We start from the raw sequence: 25,946 nt of genomic DNA on the forward strand, positions 1-25,946 counted from the left end.
ACCTCCTGGGAAATGTAGGCAGACTACCTTATGGGAAATGTAGTTCCATGACATGTGATCATGTCTGTGCTTCTGATTGGCCACTGGGGCATCCTGCCTGCGTGCAGAACAAAAGCCAGTCATTTCCCTCCTCTCAATATGGGAGTGAAATCATCATTTTTTAACATCACGTGATGGGACAGATTATGGAAAGTCAGAAGTATCTTAACACTGAATTGTAAGTTTTGTTATTAAGAATGCCTGATAATAAACTTGATCTGAATGAGATTCTAAAGCGTTTGTGTAAACTGCATGCCCAGAGAGCCTAAAATGCTCCAGGCAGAACAGTAAAAAGATGATGTCACTTTGAACTCCCCTCAAGTGAAAAACTGTTATTCTTGCAACCAAACTTCGTTGGAGTGAGAAGAAAACTAAAACTTCTCCTTGCTAAAGAAAGACTGTGTTTGAGTGAGAAGTGCAAAGCCTCTCTTGCAGAGGACAGATTCTGTCAGCGACAAAAGCATGCTTCCTCTGCAAGATAGACTTAGTTTCCGTTTAATTGAGCTCCAGGGGAGGGGGACCCAGAAATCGCATGACAAAGCAGGCCCCCCTCCCCAACTATTCAGTCCGATCTGCTGTTGTTAAGGCCAAAGACTTTGCAAAGAAAGAAAAACCCATTTCAGTAAATCAAAGCAAATTCCAAGCCTTACTGCTTAACTGGCTGTAAAAGCCTCATGGAAAGGTCTCCATGGAAACGGAATTTGAATAAGAAAGCCGTCAGCTAGCCCAGATCTTTATATGAGAATCTGACTTCCCAAGTCCTTTGAACTTACTTGATAAGTTGTTCTGGCAACGAGGGGCAGTAAAGAGGCCCCAACCATCCCTGGCATCAATTTACTTTGTGTGTGCAGAGCCATCTGACAGTCAAATGGTCATGAGGCCGACGCCTCATGACCATTTGACTGGAGAGTTAGCTTTACAACCCTCAACAAGAAAAATGCCATTACCAGTTACTCCAAACATTAGTCACAAACTGCATCCTATGGTGGCTCCTCTACAAAGTACAATCCAGCAATTCAAGCTAACGCTTGCAATGCACCTTAGAGGCCAAAAAGTGAACTGCACCTACATCTACAAAGTCTTGCAACGCACCTTAACGGCCAAAAGGTGAACTGCGCCTGCATCTACAAAGTCTTGCAGCACACCTTAGCGGCCAAAAGGTGAACTGCCCCTGCATCTACAAAGTCTTACAACACATTAGCGGCCAAAAGATGAACTACGGCTGCACCTTCAAAGCCTTGCAACACACCTTAGCGGCCAAAAGGTGAACTGTGCCTGCGTCTACAAAGTCTTGCAACGCACCTTAGCGGCCAAAAGGTGAACTGCGCCTGCACCTTCAAAGCCTTGCAAGACACCTTAGCGGCCAAAAGGTGAACTGTGCCTGCGTCTACAAAGTCTTGCAACGCACCTTAGCGGCCAAAAGGTGAACTGCGCCTGCACCTTCAAAGCCTTGCAAGACACCTTAGCGGCCAAAAGGTGAACTGTGCCTGCGTCTACAAAGTCTTGCAACGCACCTTAGCGGCCAAAAGGTGAACTGCGCCTGCATCTACAAAGTCTTGCAAAACACCTTAGCAGCCAAAAGGCGAACTGCGCCTGCATCTACAAAGTCTTGCAACACACCTTAGCAGCCAAAAGGTGAACTGCGCCTGCATCTACAAAGTCTTGCACCACGCCTTAGCGGCCAAAAGGTGAACTGCACCTGCACCTTCAAAGCCTTGCAACGCACCTTAGCGGCCAAAAGGTAAACTGCGCCTGCATCTACAAAGTCTTGCAACACACCTTAGCGGCCAAAAGGTGAACTGCGCCTGCGTCTACAAAGTCTTGCAACGCACCTTAGCGGCCAAAAGGTGAACTGCGCCTGCGTTTACAAAGTCTTGCAACACACCTTAGCGGCCAAAAGGTGAACTGCGCCTGCATCTACAGAGTCTGGCAACACACCTTAGCAGCCAAAAGGTGAACTGCGCCTGCATCTACAGAGTCTGGCAACACACCCTAGTGGTCATCAAGTGAATGCAAGTGCTGCATCTCCACAGTCTTGCAACGCACCCTAGTGCCCAAAAAGTGAATTAAACTCACAATTCATAATACATTCATGAAATTTCCTGTGCTAATCCTAGTTATAGAATCTTCTCTAGCCATGGCAGAGGGGTCAGACATGCCGAACCTCATTCCTGACTCCAACACAGACTCAGAATTGGTTATCCAAAACTCAGAATTGGACGTCCAACTTTCAGAAAAGGCAGAGGCACCTCAGACTGCCTATGACCTGAAGCAGAATAGAAAGTCTATGCAGACTAAATGGTCGAACCTCTTGGAGGATTGGGAAAGACTTTATCAAAAGCATGAGACATGCTGTAAGAAGTTTCAGCAACTCTACATCAAACTCAAAGAGGAATTGCCCCCCAAACACCTCCATCCATTGGACAAGGACATGGATGAAATATTCATACAATGGACAGTTTATGGAGACTGCCTCAACGACATCCAGTTACAACTAAATGATGATGAAAAACTCCAGAAGGACATGCTGTGTTTCCAGACATTAAACAAAGAACGTAAAAAGCCATTTCGAAGCAGCAAAGACTTTATCCAAACCAGTCTGAAGAGGGAGACTGCATTGAACAAGAAGACCAAATCTGAAGTGTCACATCGTTCACATACACAATCTCAGCGGTCACATATGATTTTCTCACAGCTTCTAAGAAAGTATCCTCATCTAGTCCCAAGGATACACCAGGACAGAAGGCTGCATCTGAGGTGTCTCATTGTTCGCATGCACCATCTCAGGGGTCAAACGCAACATCCTCCCATGTCTCCAATAAAGCTTCATCCCTCTACCCAAAGCCAACCCGATTTCGAATGAACACCAGCATCTCACAGCAATCTTCCCATCACAGCCAGATATCATGGGCATCTAGAGCTGCAGAAGCACAAGTCGAAGCTGAGATAGCCAAGGAAGATCTAGAGGTAGCAAGGGAAGAGCAACTGCTGAAGGAAGAGATGGTAGCTGCAGAAGCAGCTGCGAATCTACATAATACCATAGCTCAGGCTGAACTTGAATTTCTTCAGCACAAGTGGGAAGCTATGGAAAAAAAAATGATAAGGGTCAAAGCTCTACAGATGAAGCCTAACTGCGCATCCCTCAACTCCAGTCCTAGGAAGCTGGAAAAAGATAATCTGCACAAGCATGTCAAGGCCTACGTGAACGACCCAAATTTGCCACAACAGGAACAAGGAAAAGAATCGCAACTGCTAGATCTATAAACTAGTCAGACAGCTGACATTATACGATCTGGATCACGAGACTCCTTCCTCGGAATTAGAAAACTTACCCTGACATACCAAGAAACATTAGGTGATCAGGGTAGTCCATCAGCAACAGTGAAGGATCTTCAGCAGCAGGCACACAAGTAGCCACGGTTCACAGCCTCAATGTGGAGGTGAAGGAATCCTTGCCAGACCTTCAAAGCAACTCAAGGACATAGGCACAATGAATGCAGTCAGCCAGGTACCCTGCATCCAGACTCTGAGTTGCCACAACAGACACCTCCTAACCCTCGTCCGGCCAAGGAACCTCAGTGTGGTACCAAAGTGCACCCAGAGGCAGCTGCAAGTGTCAATTGCATATCAGTATGTGGTGACTCACCATCCCTTCGCTCATACCAACCGATTTGCTTTGCGAAAGTCTACCCCAATGGGCGTCCAGAAGAATCTGGGAAGATGCATGAAATAGACACAGAAAGCAATCAATCATTAGCCAGGTCAGATTCTTTGACCTCTGACGTCCAAAGCACAGAGACGCAATTCATGATATTAATGTGCACTGGGTCTCAGTGCACGACAGGGAAGAAAGTTGATGGACTCTGCATAGAATCGTTGGATGGGAGTGCACAGTTCCCACTGCCTCCATTGCTAGAATGGGATGACCTACCAGATGATCGCAGTCAGAATGCAACACCAGAAATAGTAAGCACCATACCTCACATGAAGTACATGGTTAATCACTTTCCTGCTCTAGATCCCAAAGCCGAAATTCTGCTCTTGCCGGGAGCAGACATCTCCGATGCTTTCACCCTCAAGAAGTGATCAAAAGCCCAAGGGGCTCCCCATTCACCCTCAAGACAGAACTCGGAAGGGGCATCTTTGGGATGGTTTGTGTCGATTGTCCGCAGGTCCCAACCCAGGCAAATATCTTTGTGACCTCCACTCTCAGTAATGGGAGAGCATCCCACTCGAGACCGTGTCAAAAACACTTTATGACTTTGACAAACAAGCCTGATTTAGAAGCAACAGTGTTCCAGACCAGCAAAAAAAAAAATGACTTGGCCTTGTTCATAGAGGACAAAGACTTTCTGCAGCTCATGGAGAAAGAGCTTCAGCAGGATGTCTCCAGCAGCTGAGTAGTCCCATTACCCTTTTGCAAACCCAGGCAGTGCCTGCCGAACGACCACGAGCAAGCTCTCTCTCATCTCTTCAATCTGAGATGACTAATGAACAGGAAGCCTGCAATGAAATCTCATCTAGTGGGGTTCATGAATAAGATGGTCCAGAACAAGCACACCGAGCTTGCACCACCTCTGAGAAATAGTAAGGAATGCTGGTACTTGCTATTCTTTGGGGTGTACCACCCACAAGAGCCAGGCCAGAGTCGAGTAGTCTTTGATGCCAGCGTGCAACTCCAAGGCTTCTCCCTGAATAAAGTTCTTTTCACAGGACCTGATCTCACCAACAGCCTGCCAGGCATATTCAACCACTTCAAAAAGGAAGCCATAACCATCATAGCTGACGTCCAGCAGATGTTCCACTCATTCCTTGTCAGAGAAGACCATCAAAACTATGTTTCATGTGGTCAGGTGACAAACAGCACAACCAACAGAAGCAAGAATGGGAGATGTGTTGTCTCCCTGAATTGTCTCCAAAGTGTTCACGTGCAGCGCACGTACATTCCTATCTCGCCTATCACCGCACCGAAGAAAGAACTGCATGCCTTCTCAGATGCATCAATGAAGGCAATAGCAGCTGTAGGATACTTCAGGGTCTACGATGGGGAGAACGACGTTCACGTTTTCGTCATGGGAAAGGCGAAACTAGCACCACAACTAACCCTCAACCAGTCCCGAGAATCAGCTCGCTTTAAACGCTTCTCCAGACGGAGACTTCTCGTGTTGGACATAGCAGTGATCATTCTCATCCCCCTCTTGGCAGAGGTGGCTCGACCCTTGTTCCAGTGTCTTCGGATCCTGAAAAGCCTACATTCTCACCCCAGCCACCTTGCTGACCAGAAGACAGGTGGCTAGCCAGCACCAGCAGGGAACTTCATTCCCAAAGACATGTATTGGAACTCATGGCCTAAGGGACTTGTGTCCATTGGAACTCATGGCCTATGGATCTTGTGTCCCAAGTACTACCCAGTGATGATGGACTAATCTGCCAGGTTGAAGTTCAGGTCGCAAAGCCACTGGAGTCATGTCACAATCAGCAGACTTGCACCAGAAGCTCTACACCATACCAATCACTGACCTGGTACTGCTGCTAAGGAAGACCGAACTAGAATATTGAACTTCAAGCTTTGCATGCTTTGTGTTTACCTCATTGTTTGCATTGTTTGATGCTATGCTTTTGTGTAACTCAGTTAATTTGTTAGTTAAATTTGCATGTTTGATGTTATGCCTTTGTTTATCTTAGTTAATTAGATAGTCAAGTTTGCATTGTTTTATGACATGCCTTTGTTTACCTTTAGTTAAAAGTTAGTTGATATTGGAATTTCTAATTCCAGGCGGGGAGTGTACTGCCCCAGCAATATATAGATAGTGTAGGAATTAAGAAGTGTCTCCTTTAAGAAACTACTTCCTGCAAAATGTCAGCAGAGACTGCCTTATGGGAAATGTAGTTCCATGACATGTGATCATATCTGTGCTTCTGATTGGCCATTGGGGCATCCTGCTGTGTGCAGAACAAAAGCTGATCATTTGCCTCCTCTCTCAACATGGGAGTGAAATCATCATCTTTTTACATTATGTGATAGGACAGATTATGGAAAGTCAGAAGTATTTTAACACTGAACTGTAAGTTTTGTTATTAAAAATGCCTGATAATAAACTTGATCTGAATGAGATTCCTAAGCTTGGAGTTATCTGTGTGCCCCGAGCAAGCCTAAAACGCTCAAGGCAGAACACACCGACACATCCTCCCGAATTTCACTGGAATGATTCATTGAAAAAAGGAAAAGCTGATTGCGCTAGCTCCACCTCCATTGATAATAGTTTACACACAAGCTCAGAAGTGGTGTCCCGCCACCGCATTGGTTTATGGGGTTGGTAATTTATTAACAGAAAAACCGTTTTGCATTGTGCATCTTCATGTACTGACAACAGAACCATGTTAATGCCACATTCTAATATATAAAGATGTAGATTACTGACATTGACAGATTACTGACAGTGGTTTTATTTCAGACAGACCCGATGGCCTCTCCAAACACAAAAACTTGTTGATATCCAGGCAGTCTTTGCTGGGAAATCAGCCCTTTGGGATCAGTGATTTCCTAACACGAGCTCTGAATGCTCAAGTCCGATGTAGGCAGCAACAGAGGGAGGAGTTAGTGCATAGTTGCATTGGAATTGCCTGCTAGAAAATGGCTCTGGCCCGGTGATGCCATTTGTTGTCTCCTAACACCCGAGCTTCCTCAAATCTGCAACGTGCTCCAAACCTCCATAGGGACGAAGCTGCTGGTGGATCTCATGTGCTAAAGGCACAGACACAGCCAACTGCGGGAAAAGATACTTCTGGGTGATCCAGAGGACCTTGGCTACTTATCGTTAATTGGCAGGAGTAAACTTGTAATTTGTATTGGAGGATTTGAATGAAAACCTAATTCAGTATTTGTTCATCACTGCCTAGAGCCTAAGAAATATGCAGGGTCGCATCCATGCCGAATATATATTAAACAGCGGTTTTCCTGCACAGACTACTCTGCGGGGCTAGCTGATCTGCAGGATATTAGATGAACTTGAAAAATGAGGTTGGAAAAAAAATCACGATACTGTTAACTGTGGGTAAGCTGTCCTGCAAATATAGCACTTCAGGTTGGCCAAGTTTTCTTTGTGTGGTTAAGACAATGCAGTTTGTACACAGACTGGAGGAAGTATGGAAACAAAACTACTAAAATAATCAGGAATCTTTTTTCATAGGTAGTATGTTGCACAACAAGCACATAAATTTGTAATTATGTTGGATGTTGCATTAAACAATGCAAAGGAAATCTCTGAAGCATGATAATAATAATTATTAAAATAAAATATGTACAGAGGAAAATTGGCAGCATTGTTTAAAGTGAGTGATCTCCCAATGACCCCAAAACCTTGATTTGAGGAAAAACAGCACATATTTAATCTCTCTGCTATTCTGCTCAAATTGATTACCAGATGAAAGTCTCTTAACAGGCTAAAGCTTGTATTAGTTGATGAGAAATGTACTCTGTTATGTAACGGAAGAAAAGGGAATAGCGTAAGATATGGCTCTGTTTTATTTTTCTGGCAAGATTTTCAAATTATATCCCTATAGTAGATGCACATTCATCAGTTGCAATCAGCATTTCAAAAGGGAAGAGTGTCTTTACTGTGACTTCATATGTACTGCAGCTGTTTTGGAAAAACAAAAATAAAACTGTTTTCCCACAAAGATAAAATAATGCAATTACCTAAGTAGGAAGCTGATTCCGAAGTAATGGAAAAACACAATATAGACGTGTCCCAAACCTTCAGGAGTTTTGAAATGGGTCAGATGTGAATCCTGTGCAAACAGATATTACATTCACTACAGTGTACCACCATTTATTTATTTATCAAATTTATATACGATCCTTCTTGTCTAAGTGACTCTGGATGGTTTATCAATAAAAGTCATACAATCATATAAAAGAAACAGAGAAACAAAGTGAAAAACAGAAGTAAAAAGAGGCTAAAAAAATATAAATTTAAAATGGCAGAGTACCCTCAAGCCACCAACCAATCCTCAGGATTGCATGTCACTCTTTAATTCCCAGGTCAGCGGCAGAGTCTGATCTTGATGCTCTTCAGGCAGGCTAGCAGAATGGGGCCCGTCTCATCTCCGGGAGCAAGATATTCCATAGGGCAGGGCAACAGAAGAAAAGGCTTTCTTCCTAAGCCTGCCAATCAAAATTCTTTGATCTACAGCAGGGGTGTCAAACTTGTGGCTCGTGGGCCAGATGCCTCATGCACTGGCCACGCCCATACCCTCTTTAGCAAAGGGGGGGGGAAGCCACTATATATCATGTGATACCGCCATGACGGACCGAGTTTGACACTCCTGGTCTACAGGGTGCACAACATATGTGACTAATTGGGAGGAATGAGTTGATATAATTGGGACAAGATGGTTCCATAGGTCACCTGTTCCCATGCCGCTTAGGGCTTAAAAGGTAACTAACACTTTGAATTGAAACCTGCAGCTTCTGGATATTCTTAAAGAGTAGCCCCATGAATAGCACATTGCCGTGGTCCAGCCAAAAGATTATCAAGGCATGAGTGACTGTAAGAAGAGCTACTTGATAGAGGAAGGGGCATAACTGGCACATTTTCTCATTAATATTTTTCATTCTGACTTTTCAGATTCACAAAACTTAATTTTGCAAAGTAGGTGAACATTAGAAAGCAAAAGCTTTTGCAGTTTACTACCACACTGAAAGCCGGCACCAGGTTATGTGAGAAAGGCTCACGTTCAGTATCATTGGACAAAAAACTTAGATGAAGTTGTTGGGCTTTCTCTTTTTGCTTTTTAGAGTTTTAGTACAATATATGTATTTATTGAAAGTGCTAAATATTAGCTAAAACTATCTTTTCCATCAGAATTTAGTCTCACTTGCTTTAAATAAATGCTTCACTACTATAAGATTACAATGTTAGTTCAGAACCAGTGACGTGCAGTCAGGGGGGGCAAGGGAGGCAGAGCCTCACCGCTCTCATCATGAAAATTAAAAAAAATTACTCCGGGAAGCCATGAAAGTGGCTGGGAGAGGTGCGCGGCTTGGTTTAGCCTCCCTGGACATCTCAGCAGCAGCCCCAAGTGTGCCGATCTCACCATTTTTTGCATCGGGCGAGCCCGGGATCCTTGCAAGGGGAATGGGACCACGTGTGCAGGCGGCTCCTCAATGCCAGCTCAGATCAGCGCAGCCGCGGTCCCCTTCATGTTGGCTTAGGAAGGAGGGGAATGGGACCACGTGTGCAGGGGAACGGGATCGCGGCTGTGCTAATCTGAGGCTGTGCGCTGCTGAGGAGCCGCCTGCACATGTGGTCCCATTCCCCTTGCAAGGATCCCGGGCTCGCCCGATGCAAAAAGTTTCTCTTCTCAGAAATGTCTTCTCAGTGGAGCTGCGGCAGCCTGTCTGTCCCTTTCTGACATTTCTGAGAAGAGAAACTTCTCCGTTTGGGCTGCGCCCGTGCGATCGGAGCAACCACGCGGTTTAAAATGACGTCACCAGCCTCACCAGTCATAAACCTCACCACACGTCACTGTTCAGAACTGAACTAACCACATTTATTTCTAAGTAAAATTTCTTAAATATTTCTTGGTAACATAAAGTGGAAAAAGAAAATAGGGGAATGGAAAGGGATTTGTATTTAAAATAGACTTCAATATTTTACATACTCATACATGACAATAAGTATTTACTAAATTCAGTGGACAGTTTTTAGAAAGGAGATTGGAATAGGTTGAAAAATCTGAAAAAAATTAAGATATTTTGAGTCCTCGACTTACGACCACAGTTGAGGCCAAAATTTAGGTGAGACATTTGTTAAGTGAATTTTGCCCCACTTTTCTTGCCAGATTTATTAAGTGAATCACTGCAGTTGTTAAATTAGTAACACGGTTGTTAAGTGAATCTGGCTTCCCCATTCACTTTGCTTGTCAGAAGGTTGCAAAAGGTGATCACATGACCTCAGGACACCGCAACAGTCATAAATGTGAGACAGTTGTAAAGCATCTGAACATAAACTACATGACCATGAGGATGCTGCATAGTCATAAATGTGAAAAATGGTCATAAGTCACTTTTTTCAGTGCCGTTGTAACTTTGAGTGATCACTAAGTGAATTGTTGTAAGTAGAGGACTACCTGTACTTGCCGGTCATCATGTTGTGCCCTTGTTCTTCTACCTTCTTAATAGTCCATGATATTTTTACTGTAAATATATAATATTGAAAAAAAATAATTTACTTGGAGACACCAATAATCTGTGATTATCATTCATATCTTAGTAAAATTCATTGCTGTATTTTAATGTTCATAATTGTCCTGGTGGGACTCCATATTGTTTTTCGGTTATTCTGTTTGTTCTAACAACCAGAATAGATTCAGTTGCTTCATGGAAATATAAGACTCAACATCTGTAGATAGCAGGAACTTAAAAAGAAAGGAAGAACATTCAGAATGGATTGCAGTGCTGTCACAAAGGAGACCTACTTGGATGGGAGAATTTCTTCTGAATCTGATCACTATCTTCATCAGTGAAGGAATTCATTTCTGTTCATATCTGTGTGTACTTTAAATATAACTGTTCCAATTACACAATATTCTACCAAAACTTTAAATGAGATTGTTCAATGCAGAAAAATAGATTGCCTTAGAGAAAATATGTGTCTGGAGTCCTCCTATTGAGGTCTCTTGTTAAATAACTCGTCAAACTTCCATCTGAGCTTTTGTGATTTCAGAGTTCAATAGCTTCCTCCAACTAATCATCCCAGGAGATAAACTGCCAATAACAGATAATTAAGTTGCATGGGGCTCTATTAAAACTTTACGAGACAATATTTTTGAGATCTATACTTGCAAATTAGCTGCAGTGGGCATTGTTAAGAAGATACTGTTTGCATAAGAAATAAACAGGAGAAGGATGTACATTAAACATATTCTCCATTGGCTGAAAATTGCAGCAAATTCATTTTAATCCATTCCAAAATTAGAAACAGAGCCCTGAGCATTCATTAAGGATGCTTTTGCTCATCAGACAGACGCATCAGGGCAGAACTCCAGAGGCAAACTGCCTTTCTCGCAGATGAGATGATTCACTTAATAATAAAATGCAAAAGAAATTGAAAACCAGTAAAAACTTTTTCTGAACTAAATAAAAGAGCTAGTGCTTGGAAAGACCAATATTCATATCATATATATATATATATATATACATCATATGTTTAGTATTTTTATGGCTTCATTATTTAAATTCTTTCATTAAAATATAAATATTGTGGGCTAACGCTACTGTACATCCCCGGAGAAAATATTTTCACATATGCCTCATTCAAGTGAAATATATACTTACATATACTTAGTACTGATATGGATGCTGTAATATGTGCTAATAAAATCATAGTATATTTTTATTCTTCTACATATATAATTATATGCAGAATTAGTCCATGCAGTTAAATTATTTCAAACCAGAAGATTAATGTTTAAATATATCAGAAAATATCAGATATTTTGGTAACAGTAATTGCTCTCAATTTGGTGACATGATGAAATAATTAGAATATTCAATATTCTATTTAAATGCAGGTGCTCTGGAAAATTAGAGAACTGTATAGGTTCTTGTAATCCTTCACTAGCTTTATTTTGGGATATGGTCAACATGTTTTAAATACATAAGGTCAAATACAATTTTTGGACAATCATTTACTTTAGTCTTAAGTTGGTAGCTATGCTTTATTTGCTTATTTGTTTATTACATTTTTTTCAATCCATTCCTAATATTTGGGCATCCAACAATATCAACATAACATCATATAAATAAGTACATCTAAATAAACAAGTACATCTAAAATGGCAAAATCAAAAGAGGTACAGATTTAATCTATTGTTCTGAAGTGTCATATTTCTTTCTCATAAACCATTTTTAATTTTTTTCTGTGCAACATAATCATGACTTCTAAAAGGACAATCTTTGTCTCAAAGGAAGATTGGCCTAAAACAAAAGTTGGATTTTGAAGTTTGAAGACACAAAGTATATTGGTGCCTTTAAGATGTGATGTTGGAAAAACTGAGAATACCTTAAACAATCAAGAAAACCAATAGATCATTGAACAAATCAACCCAAAGTTGATTTGAAGCACAGATAGCCAGGTTCAAATGATCGTACATTGGGTACATTATGAGAAGGTCTAGTGTCGCTTTCTGGAAAAGGTTTTGAACTGTGAAAGGAAAACAGAAAACAGGAAAACAGACAAGGACAACCAATAGCACATTGGATAAATTCAGTTATTTAAAATGTCAAAACATTGCCCATGCTGCTGCATTCTGGACCACCTACACCAGGGGTGTCCAAACATGCTGGCTGGGGAATTCTGGGAGTTGAAGTCCACAAGTCTTAAAGTTCCCAAGTTTGGACACCCCTGACCTACACTTTCAAGATTTTATTTATTAAATTTATCTCAAATACATGCTTTGATAAATAACATACAGAAGCCAAGAAAAAAGACCAAGTAACTAATTCATATAACTTTGATATCGACTGAATCAGACAGCCAGAACAAAAGTAGGCCTTCAAGCCTTACAGAAATTCAGCAGAGTTGGGGCAAATCCATCTCCGAGGGAATTATATTTCAGAGGGTGGACACCATGACAGAAAAACTATCTTCCTGACCCTACATAGAATGCAGTGACGTGCAGTCAGGTGAGGCAAGTGAGGCACAGCCTAACCACTCATCATCAGGGCAGCGAGTCATTCAATGGGAAACTTGCCTTTTGGGAGGAATGACCCAGCTTGGCTCCCGCTTTCGATCTGCCGCCCAACGACCGAACGGAGAAGCGAAGAGGCAGGAGAGGCAAAGCAGGAGCCAAGCCGAGTCATTCCTTCCAAGAGGCAAGTTTCCTATCGAATGACTTGCTGCCCTAGACTCGAGGCTCCAGTCCAGCCTGCGGTGCTTGCAGGACTCCCAAGCTCGGCACCAGAGAGCCGCCGCGAGAGAGGCCAGCCAGGTTGCCCGGGCGGTGGCAGAGGTTCCCTTTGTTCTTTCGGTTGCGGGAAGCAGGGGGGGAGAGGCTTCCTCCATTCCGTCCGCTCCCCATCTGCGCTGCCCTCGCCCGACAAGCGCACCCCGGATTCCGCACAGCTCTGGCAGGCGGTGCCATGGCCGAATCCCAGGGCGGAGGGCGGCAGGTCGCAACTGAGCATGCCTGACTGTGGAATTCTGGGAGTTGAAGTCCACAAGTCTAAAAAAATTGCTGCCTCACAAGCTGTAAACCTCACCGCAAGTCACTGATAGAATGACTAACTAATAAAATCCAGATCATGTTCCGCTTGCTGAATCCTGCATAATGTTTAAAAAAAAAGGGGGGGGGAGACTGCTCCATAAGAAACTGGTTTCATGTTGTTAAGAGCTTTATAGATCACTACATTACCTTGAATTGCACCCAGAAACATACTGGCCATGTATGGAGTTTTCTGATCCAGGAATGAATGCAGCTGGCACCAATATATACTGGGCAATAGCCCTCCTATCCACAGCTGCCAAGTATTACTCTATGTCATGTATAGCATAATAATCCAAACAGGAGGTGAACTAAGATACAGGTCTCCATGAACAAGGCCTCCTGCCCCAGCAATAGGCATAGTTGGTACAGAAGACAAGCCTGTCCAAAAGCTGCACATGAAAAGCCATCTGCTTGTCAAAAAAGTTTCAAGTTCAAGAGTGCTCCCACATACTAGTTTCATTAAATATTATTTGAAATCAGTGGTGGGATCCTCCCGGTTTAACAATTAATTCGGTGATCACATGATTTGCCAGCTGATCACACTCTCCCAGCTGATAGAGCTACTGGTTCGCCCGAACTGGTGAGAACTGGTAAAAGTCCACCCCTGTTGCAAATGTGACCAATGCCATCTCAACATTGTAAACCAATCCTGAAACATGATTGGAATAGATCTAAATAATCCACTTCCTATAGAATCCCCTGGAGCTGTTGGCTGTCCACTTTCATACAATCTTTCCTAAAAGGGAAAGGTTGGAGACTAAATGAAAGTTTTCCAGAGTTGCTTGGTTCCTTCTTAACACAGGGTCACACCATCACTCCATTAGAGCTGAATTAATAGATAACAGATCTAGCCTTAAATAGTGGAGGGATTCATCTCCAGGGCACCTCATCTTCCTCTGATATTCAGCACATTTCTCCAGATAGTTCTTAACTGCCCATATGTCTTTCCAAAGCCATTACTAAACCTTCATCAATCTAACATAGTCTACTTCATTTTAGATTCATCAACCAACCTTTCTAAGAAATTGTTTTAAATTAGCCAAAGGCATCTAGATTCATTTTAATTGCCAGCAATTATCTCCTATTTTTGTTCTTCCCAGAGTCCTCTCTATTTTGTTTAAGATCCCATCTCTAAAGGCAACCAATCCATGGACTTTTGAAAAGTGAATTTATTTATTTCTTAGCGCTTATAGACCACCCCCTCTCCCGAAAGGGACTCGGGGCGGTGTACAGTCCATATCAGAAAGATAATTAAAATTATTCAATAGATAGATACATAAATAAGAGGAGGATAAAAAGATATACAGAACTGCACTGCTAAGTAAATAATTTAAAATGTACAAAATTTAAAACCCCAATATCTTATAAAATTAAGTTTAAAAGAACAATCCCTCTAAAAACCAGTAAGAAATATGTATGCCAGGAGGTAGACGTTATAATTATGCCAGGCCAGCCAGTCGGAATAGGTGTGTCTTCAATTTCTGTCAGAAGGAGCGGAAGTCAATGGTGGTTCTAATGTCGGGGGGAGGTCAGTCCAGAGGGTTGGGCCCATCACAGAGAAGGCCCTACTCCTTGGCGTCGCCCGTTGGCATTGCCTCGTGGACGGCACCAGGAGAAGCCCCTCCCTGTGAGAGCAAATTGGCCGCAGGGATGTGTGTGGGAGGATGCGATCCCGCAGGTAGCTAGGCCCTATGCCATGGAGCGCTTTAAAGATGGTGGTCAGAACCTTGAAACGCACCCGAAAGACCACAGGCAGCCAATGCAGCTCGCGCAGGAGCGATGTTACGTGGGAGTACCTGGTACTCCCCGTGACTACCCGCGCGGCTGCGTTCTGGACTAGCTGCAGTCTTAGGGCGCGTCCCAAGGGAAGCCCCATGTAGAGAGCATTACAATAGTCCAGGCGAGACGTCACCAGCGCATGAGTGACCGTGCGTAGGGCATCCCGGTCCAGGAGGGGGCGCAATTGGCGCACCAGGCGAACCTGGTGGAACGCCCCCCTAGCCACAGCTGCCACATGGTCATCCATTGACAGCCGGGCATCTAGGAGGATGCCCAAATTGCGCGCCCGTTCCACAGGGGGCAATTGTTCGCCCCCTATGGCCAGCGATGGAGTCAGCTGGCTGAACCGAGGTGCCGGTAGCCACCGCCACTCAGTCTTGGAGGGGTTGAGTTTGAGTCTGTTGTCCCCCATCCAGACCCCGACGGCTTCCAAACACCGGGACATCACTTCGACAGCCTCGTTGGGGTGGCTTCGGGTTGAGATGTACAGCTGAGTATCATCAGCGTACAGATGGTACTCAACCCCAAAACCACGGATGATCTCGCCCAGCGGCTTCACATATGCGTTGAACAGAAGGGGCGAGAGGACCGACCCCTGCGGCACCCCACAAGAGAGTGGCCTCAGGGTCGACCTCTGTCCCCCTGTCAACACATATTGCATCCGGCCGGAGAGGTAGGAGCCGAACCACCATAAAACGGTGCCTCCGACTCCCATCCCCTCCAGCCGGCGCAATAGGATACCATGGTCGATGGTATCAAAAGCCGCTGAGAGGTCTAATAGGACCAGGATAGAGGAACAACCTCTATCTCTGGCCCTCCAGAGATCATCAACCAACGCGACCAAGGCTGTCTCTGTGCTGTGCCCGGGTCGGAAGCCGGACTGGCGTGGGTCTAGATATTCGGATTCATCAAGGTGACGTGGAAATTGCTGCGCCACCACATTCTCAACAACCTTCGCTAAGAAGGGAAGGTTGGAGACTGGATGATAATTAGCTAGCTCCATTGGGTCAAGTGAAGCCCTCTTGAGTAAGGGCCTCACCACCGCCTCTTTCAAGGCAGTTGGTAAGGATCCCTCACCCAATGAGGCGTTCACCAGGCCCAGAAGCCAGCCTCGTGTCACCTCCCAGGATGCCAGTACCAGCCAGGAGGGACACGGGTCCATTGAACATGTGGTGGGTCGCAGCTGTCCACGCAACCTGTCTAAATCCTCGGGGGCAACAGAGTCAAACTCCTCCCAGCGTGGTCTCACAAGACTCACTGTTGACGGCTCGTCCGGTCCACTGGGGGGGGTCCATCCGCTCCGGATCTGAGCGACTTTGTCCTGCAGATATTCCCCAAACAATAGGAAGAGGTGTTGGAGAAGGTGTTGGAGAAGATTCCTGAGACTATTATGAAGAGGCAAGAAAACAGTTGGCTCCTCAAATAAATCAACCCAGAATTCTCCCTCAAGGCACAAGTAACCAGGCTCAAATTATCCTACTTTAGACATATTATGGAAAGCCCTAGTTCTATAAAGAAGACTCAAAAGCAGGAAAAGGTAAAAGGAGATTAAAAAGAAAACCCAACAACATGTTGGATGGACTCCATTACAGCAGTTTTAGGTGCATTGTTGGAAGAATTGAAAGACCGGGTTAGGGATGGATCATCATGGACAAATCTATTTGGTAGTTAAAAGTAAATACCAATGCAATGGCACATAACACTGAACAACAAAGATTTTATTTCCTGTAAACTTTAAGGTGTATTGTATAGCAATGAGGGCAAACCTTTTCAGTACCGAGGGCTGAAAAGGTTGCGCAGAAACATCGCACATGCGTGTGTGTATGCAACTGTGTGTTTGTTGGTGCCGTGCCCTCGAAAAGCCGAATATTTGGTTTCTAGCGTGTGTGCATGGCCAACAATCAGCTGGCTGGCGTGCATGTGCAGGCTGGAAGGATCACAGCCCGGAAAAGCTGAACTTCCGGGTTCTGGTGCTCATGCACAGCTGGCAATCAGCTGTCCGGTGCACATGTGCACACAGATTTTTGGCTGCTAATCAAAAAATAATCTATAATTTAACCTATTGCATACTGTGTTATAGAATTTGTCTGTTTTTTAGTATCTGTTGGTTATGCTGCACAAATGAAAGAAACATAGGAAAACATGGAAGTTGTTGAAGCATATCCAGTACACAAAGTACAACTGAAACATGCTTTGCTGTTTGGAATGCAGCTTGGATATACTAAGTACTGTTGTTACATATGCAAACACAGCTCTCTACATTACAAAGAAATGATCATTCTGGAAGAATTAAATTCCATGACAGCAAAATATAGCACATGAACCACTTGTTGACCAGACAAAGATATTTTTGCCTCCACTTTACATAAAATCCAGACTGATGAAAATTTTTGTGTAAATGGAGACAAAGAAGGTGACAATTTTTGTTATTTAAGACAGATGTTTCCAAGAATAATTGATGGCAAGATTAAAGAAGGTAATCCTTTTTGCCAATTACTTGAGAGAATGAATGAGCATTGATTTCACAAAGCAAATATGTGAAAGAATGTAGAACATGATATCATAGGGCTGGAAGGAACCTCGGAGGACTTCTAGTGCAAATCACTACTCAAGACAGGAGACAACAAATATATCACAATTCCAGGAGACAAGCTATTCCATTGATTAATTCTTCTCACTGTCAAAAAAATTCTCCTTACTTCTAGGTTGGAAGATTGAATGGAAAAAGAATGTCTGAAAAAATAAGTCATTTAGCAACTTGTCAAATAGCGGTAAGTAGTTTAATAGAATAAAGGCAGTGGCGTTAGATATTGAAATGGGCAGTCCTGATTCATATATTGTGAAAAACATGTTGGTACCATGCATGAAATAACATATTGTGGTTTGAGGGTTCAGCTGGTTTCGTTCATGAGAGGTCATGATCTAGCTGAAATAAAACCAAAGATATCTGGATATAGGTTGAAATAAATCCCTGGTAGGTCCTGTTTTCTAGGTGACCTGTAGACCAGCCCATCAATCAGTTATACTACTGACTTCATTTCTTTGTGCTGACACCATAATATTTGAATTCAAGTATAGCAAAACTTAACCACTTCATCTACCTCATCTCCTGATCATCCCTTTTGCTTCCTTTCACTGTTTCAAATGCTGTTTCTTCCTGACAATTTTGTCTTTTCCTTGTGTCATCCACCCAAAATACCTGTATCTGGAACAAACATGTTTTAAATCCTTGCCCAGATCCAAAATGCGGCTTTTGTGTCTGGGCAAAAGGTTGGACACAGATGCTTTTGTCTCTGTACAAAAAGGCCAAACCAGGTTGCCACATGCCTCCAAAGGGCTAACTGTTGAATATTTTGCACATCCCTAATAAAAAGGAATATAAAGTGAACAGTTTTGGTGCAAACTAGAATTATCTCTATTTATTTTACTAATTTCCTGTTCTTGATTTCTTTGGCTTACTATTTCTTACTCTTTTTCTACACTTTTCATAATGTCACTCATCCCAAGGTATATGGTATTATGAACATATAGTATATGCATGCTATTCTGCTTCCTGAACTAATAACATTCAAGCCACTCTGGGAAAATAAAACTTTGCTGTGCAGAAGATGTAATACTAGCAATCATAAGGAGTTATGTTGCATACATTTTCTCTCTCTTCTTTACAGGAATTTTTCTGAAAATAAATATGGAAGAATTGGCAGGGAAACTGCATGGAAATTACATAGAAGATGCATATATGGTTATTTGGAGCACTGTGAAATGCCATGAATAGGACAGAACAGTTGCACAATAAAACATCTGGAAGCATTCTGTTTTCCCCACTGCTGCATCAAAGTGCTATCTATTATCCTTAAATAATAAGAAAACTGTACCAGTATGGAATTTGCTGCTCCAATTGCCAATTTCTATTCTTTCTTTAGTTGCCTCTGTTGCTAGTTGCTTGATTCTCCTCCATGTTAATGTGTGCAAAGTCTAACGAATGCTGTATTTGATTGGAATCTGAAGAATATTTAATACCGGATAATTTATAGCTGTCTCAATCATGGATGGGGGCATATTTGTGCTGCTTAGTGAAGGCATTTATTATATTTTGATTCATGGGCCAACAAAATTGAGGACAAATTGCACTCAGCGGGTAGTCCTTAATGAAATTACATCTATAAGGAGGGAAGCATGCAGTGGGGTACCTCAAGGTTCAGTTGTGGGGCGAGTACTCTTCAACATCTTCATAAATGATCTAGATGTGGGGATGCAAGGGCAGCTCATCAATTTTGCAGATGACACAAGCTTGGGGATTCCTAACACTTTGAAAGATAGACTCAAGATTCAGAAGGATCTTGAGAGACTTCAGCATTGAGCCCTATCCAATAAGTAGTGAGAAAGGTAAGGTGCTGCACTTAGGCAAGAAAAACCAAATTCATATGTATAGAACAGGCAGTACCTGGCTCAATACTAGCAATGGTGAGAGGGAGCTAGGTGTCCACCAATTAAATATGAACCAGCAATGTGCTTCAGCTGCCAAAAAAGCACCCCAGTTCTGGGCTCCATCACCAGAAGGATAGCATCTAGACAATGAAGAAGTGATAGTACCACTTTAAACTGCATTGATAAGACCACACTTAGAGTATTACATCAAGTTTGGATCACCATGATACAAAAAATATGTCGAGGGCCTAGAATATGTGTAGCGAAGAGTAACAAAGATGATAAAGGTTCTGGAAGCTAAATTGTATGATGAACAGTTGAGGAAGCTAGATATGTTTAGCCTAACAAAGAGAAGGATTAGGGGAGATGATAACTGTCTTCTAGTACTTGAGGGGCTATCACAAGGAAGAGGAGATTGACATACTCTTTAAGGCACTAGAGGACAAGAAGTAATGAGTGGAAGCTTGTTAAAGAAAGATCCAACCTAGAAGTAAGGAGAATTTTTTTGACAGAACAATTAATCAGTGGAATAGCTTGATTCTTGAAGTTCTGGTTGCTCAATCATTACAGGTTTTCAAAAATAGACTGGGAAAACATTTGACTGGGATAGTAAAAGTTTCCTTCATTGATCACAGGGTTGAACTAGAAGACTTCCAAGGTCCCTTCTAGTCCTATGATTCTATGGTCAGCATCAGAATAAAGGAGAAACTATTCCTTCTGCCTTCACACTCTTCTTCTTTATCCACCAGGGCTAATTGAAAGAATCAAAGAATGTTTTTTTTTTAAATAAACTACCTATGTTGGAAGTATTGTCAGTTAATATTAATTGCAAAAATTGATTTATTAGAAAATGTTACTCATTCCTAGACCATCAAATAAAATCCAGTTTATATTCTGAAAAGGATATTTATTAATATATTTTTTCATGAAAATAGGATACCTAAATACCAATTAAAATATATCCATATACCGTATGATTTAAGATGGCATATTTTTTTCCAAATAAACATAATAAACAGCTTACAGTGCTACCTTCTATGTCCTATTTGATTTATTAGAACTTAGTCTTCAACAAGTGCATATAGAATCACAGTCTAATTACTGGTTCTTTGTATGTTTTCCTGAGATGCTTCTCTCAATACAATATGTCCCCCAGGTCTTATTCCAATAGTTAAATAATGCTTCCTGAATCAATCTATAGGAGTAATAGAGGAAGCAATTCAGTTATAAATACAGCAACTGCAGGTAGGTGCAATATTCTTTCTTAGCATGTTGGATTCTGAAACTGGTAAGTAACACTCCCTTATCTGTAGAGCCCTAAACTATATTAAAACTAATAAAGTTATTAGGGGCAGATGATCAGAAATGAGATTTACATTTTGAAGGTAATAATTGATTTATGTGTGAAATCTTTAAAGGATTTTATACTATCAAGTGTGACTTCACACAATTTTTCAGCACTCGGCAAATAAAAATTCACGCTAAGTTGCATATGCAAAACCTCTATCGCCAATGCAACAAGAGGAATGTTAATATAATCCAAGTATAGTATCTTTGAATGAATGCTGTTGACATATTCAACAAAGTAAGTAACCAAGTAATGTATGTGAACAATTATTTAGATTTTATTTGAGCACAAGTGTAAAATATTTTGAACGAGTAATTATTCTTAATACATTTATAACTATGCCTCTGCATACAGAATCCTAATTGAAACCAGGCATTTATAAATCCTACTTCAGTCCAGGGATTTTTCCTATATATGCAATTCTTTAAAATTTGGAAACGCCATTCAGTCTCTGTATACAGGAAATTACTTTCCAATCATTCACAATAAATTGCTTACTAAGAAGCCTACTCAACTGATAGTCACCATATAAAATGGCTCTGTCATTTAGACAACAATGTAACCATTGATTCTGAGACAATTGATTCTGAGCATATGTTGCAGCTGTATGAACACCAGCTTGCCCTGCACCCAATAGCCATCTATCCTCAGGTGTGATAGAAGCAACTATCTATTGAAGTAAAAATTTCTGTTACTCTATTTTCCTTCTTGCTACCAAGTGAGAAGAGTGACATTTTGACATTGCCCTCCAGAATCCAAAATTTTGCAGCAGAATTAACACAGAAGAATTAGAAAATTCTTAATAGATGATCTAAACATTACCTTGGTATAATAGCAGTTCAATCCTAAAAGTTGTTTAGTTAATAATGAATGCAATTTTTAAAAAGAAAATTATGCAATTCCTTCCAAATGACTGTTTCAATAAAAAAACAATGGGCTTATCTATATGCTCCATCTTGTACTAAAATCCTCTTTTCATTTTATGTGAGAAATACAAGATTCTACACCAGGTTTTTTTTTTCACTTTTCCCCCAAATAAGTGAATCAGACTTCAATCCAATATGGAGTTTCTTAGGAAAAGCATCCCTGAACACTATGGGATTTATTTACAAGTAAAAACACATTTGCATTGCAAACTAAAACCACATAATTAAAATAACTTTTGCTTAATTTTCCCACTCTGGATTTTTGGCTTCTTCATTGTATCAATTGTATTAGCAACTGGTGTGATTGACATTGCTGCTTACATTAATTTTAAAGCTGCAAAGAAGCTTGGGACTCACCATTTGAAAGATTGTGTCCCTCTTCTATGCGTGGTTGCTTTTAGAAGAAATATCTTAGGATAGAGAGAGGGAATGGGAGAAAGAATAAAAACACTCTACACAAGGACTAGTTGCACAGTAAAAAAAACCATAATAATGTCACAAGCTATGCTTAATTTGCAATACTTAATAGGGTGTATCTGAAATCTTTAAAAAAATTATGTCAATATGTATCAGTTTTTTGTAACTCACTGCTGTTCAAGCATGTTAATTACTCTTCATGACACCATTGCATATATACCAACTTGGTGGTTGGAGATGTCTGCTCACAATTTGTCATCGGACAAATGATAGAAACACAGGTTAAATCATCTAAATGTATTTCTCTCTCTATGGCATCAGTATTTTGCTTTTCATAACAGTTATTGTATCCATGGACAGTTTACAATGCAACAAAGATCAAATATACCAAAATATACAAAAAATGCTTATAGACAAACCATGCAATTAAAAATTTAATTAAAGCAATTTCAGTTTACATTTGCAAGTGCTCCGATGTTTGAGTAATAGTTTGGTAATCCATCTAAAATAAAATAAAGATATCTGTTATCATAAGTAGTAATAATCTCAGTTCTCATGCAGTCAACTCATATACAACTTCAATGGAACAAAGGCTACATAAGAAGGAAATTTTATCTGGCATGGGGATTCTAAGATGTCCAAATTCCAATAGAAAGAACTGAACAAGGTTAATAATCATGAAATATAGAGAGAGTTTGAGAAGCAAAGGGAGTGAGAAAGAATGAAATAACTGGCATCTTGAGCTGAGTACACTACACTTTAGTTCATTTGTAATTTTTACATACACTCTGCATTAAATCAGTGATGTTGAAACAATAGAGATTTAAGACAATCAATCTATACTGACTTCAGTTAAGATTATTGTCAGCTATGCCTTTATCATCAATGTAAACTTACAATTGTTTATAGGTTCCCCCGTCCTCCAAATTCAGGTATAAAGAAGCAGATCAAAGACCCAGCCTATGCATATTCCAGTTACAAGCTCAAAGCTATTAGGAGCTTTGCACTTATAATGGCACAGTACTGCTTTTATTTGTTTTGTGACTTGCAGAGAGAAGTACTATTATGCTCCTAAACATTGGAGGTGGGTGGGGAGAATTATTTAGGTCTTTGGTTTATGATAACCCACATAACTCTGGAAATCCTTTATTCAACCTACTAAACTTGGCCTATCACCAGTGTTTTAGAAACTCAGCCTAATTTCAAATACTGTTAAAACATAGACATTAATTTTGATACGTGCTTATTGTGGGAGTTCATGTGAATTAGTATGTTAATTGAGAGAAATCAGTATGAAATATCCTTAGGCTGCTAGAATGAATTTGGTTTGGAGATTATCTAATTTGCTCCTATATAAGAAAAGACAGAAATAATTCCCCTAGAAGATTTGTGACGGGTTTTATTTAGAATAAACAGAAGAATTCTCATAAAAATGTCCAGATGGAAATTATGTCTATTTTTGCATACATTTCCACTAAAAAGTTTATATTTGACATTTTTATGAGAAAAAATACACACCTTGCAGGATATGAAAAAAAAAGCCACAGAATAAAACCCAGTTATACACTATTTAAGAGAAATAAAAGGAAAACAAATAGTTAGTATACAATGAATCTTATTTATGCAATAATATTTTTAAAACTTCATCTTGTTTTGAGAATGAGATCTGTGGGTGCTGGAAAATAAATTGTTTTGTTCTCTTATTCTGTATCAAAAAGCAACATTATCCACAAGGGCTTTATTGTATGGGGGGCAAGTATACCAAGAATTATAAATATATATATCTCAACATTTTTAAAATGGAAAATTCCTAGGTGCTGCATAATTACTTCTGTGAATACAAAGTTGCTTACCAAAATAAATAAATAAATATCAGTACAGAGGTTGAGAAGAATGTTTCACTTCTCATCCAGCATCTTAGAATTGCTGGTTTAAGGCAACTGTTATTTAGAAATTTTCCTTTCTTTATGGGAATATTTATCTAATCTCCTCAGACATCCTGTAGAATATAAGCAGTAACAGTATATTATGAACATGACTGTTTATCTTTTGCTTCAGTCTGGGGCTATTTCTTACATGCTATGGAGTGGGTGAGATCAGAGTTAGGAATGGATGATAAGGAAAAAGATCTTGGATCTTGGAATAATGGTTAAATAGTTTAATTAAGATGTTGACCCAGTGTGCACTCACAGATGCCAATATCACAATAAATCAATGGTTGACCAGCATCTAGAATTGTATGCAGGTTTTTGTCACAACTTCTTAAAAAAGAGCTCAGTGGATCTACAGAAGGTTCAAATGTGGACAATTAAAATGGGGGTGGGGGTGGGGTTGTCTCTAGAAAGGAGACAAACAAGAGAGGATATGACTGAGGTGTACAAAATTGTACATGGTATGGATAAAGTGGACAAGAGGCTAACAACACTAGGTACAGCTATCAGAATTGACAACGAAGCGATTGATAACTTCTAGTAGAAGTCTTCTCCTTGTTATGATAGCTATGATGACTATTGACTACAAAGGAAACTGAGTCAAGAAATATGCTGTGTAGTAGCATTTGGAGAACAAATGGCCACATTCAAATTATCATATTTTGGATATATTGTACGAAAACTGAAATAACATAACATAGCATAACAACACAACACTACACTACACTATACTACAATAATTTGGTTCATCATCATCTTCATTGTGGAAGCATGTTCATTGAATCTCAAATAGTTCTTTTGTTTTGTTCCTTTCCCAGATGGTAACCCAGCAATTTAACTGATGTTATCTTATTCAGATATTTCTGCTTAACACAGGTAAATCTATGCATATTTTTTATTTTCATCAAACATAATTGATTATGAATTGCTTTAATTTTTTGTCCTAAGACCAAGCCAGGGGTGTAATCAACTGACCTTCGCTACCAATTCGCAAATGTGAGTGAACATATTTAGGGAACATAGGCAGAAAGGAAGAGACTCTGAGATTAACAATATCATAAACAAAAAGCAGGCAAAGTAACAAATAATACACAATATGGAAGGATTGTTCTAGTCCACTGCCCATCACTAGGTTGTTGCATTTTGGGACCAGTGCATCTGATGCCAAAACTTAATGTCCTTTTTGACAGAGGCAGTTACCATTCTATAACTGCTATCATCTCTTAGACTCTTTCAAACTCTGGCATGTGCTTAATGATTCTATCTGCTGGCATCCCTTCTGATGAAGATTTCAGTTCAGTGAGTCCCCCTTCCTGAGCATCTCACACATAATAATATTTTAATGTCTGTGAGCATTGTCCTAGATGTAGCATTATCCATTGGGAGAACTGAATACATCCCTGGCAGTTTCAAACATGACTGAAGGCTCACCTATCCCATAGTCCATTAAAAATTTACAAAGTCACAGAATCTGTTGAACTTCCTACTAGCTTAAACTCATGTTTTCCAATAGCTCACAAGTTCATTAATTCTGTTTGATGGCTTTTCATCAAGACAGAAAGAAAGAAAAATTGCCTGATCTGTGTTATTAATACCTTTCTATCTATTCTCCGCTGCCCCAGTTTTGAGTGTGCTAAAGCTGAAATCTGTCAAAGAGTTTTTGATACTGCAGCAAGTGGATTTGTGTACTACAGACAATTTTCAGTGGTGGGTTCAAGGGTGTGTTCCTGCCAGTTCTAACCTCTTCTATAGAAGAGGTTCCACAAATCTACAGTGCCATTTAGAACCGGTTCCAGCTTCCTCTCC

At 40.8% G+C, this 25,946-nt stretch overlaps 1 long non-coding RNA gene across 1 annotated transcript; it reads left to right on the top strand.

Annotated features, from left to right (window-relative positions):
* The first annotated feature begins 122 nt into the window (after positions 1-122).
* On the top strand, positions 123-20,273 carry LOC309392237. Its single transcript, XR_014175399.1, has 3 exons — positions 123-217; positions 17,796-17,861; positions 18,759-20,273. It is a non-coding gene; the product is annotated as an uncharacterized lncRNA (long non-coding RNA).
* Positions 20,274-25,946: the final 5,673 nt, after the last annotated feature.

The sequence above is a fragment of the Natrix helvetica genome (assembly GCF_964273705.1).
Source record: "Natrix helvetica genome assembly, chromosome: 4".
Lineage (NCBI taxonomy): Eukaryota > Metazoa > Chordata > Lepidosauria > Squamata > Natricidae > Natrix > Natrix helvetica.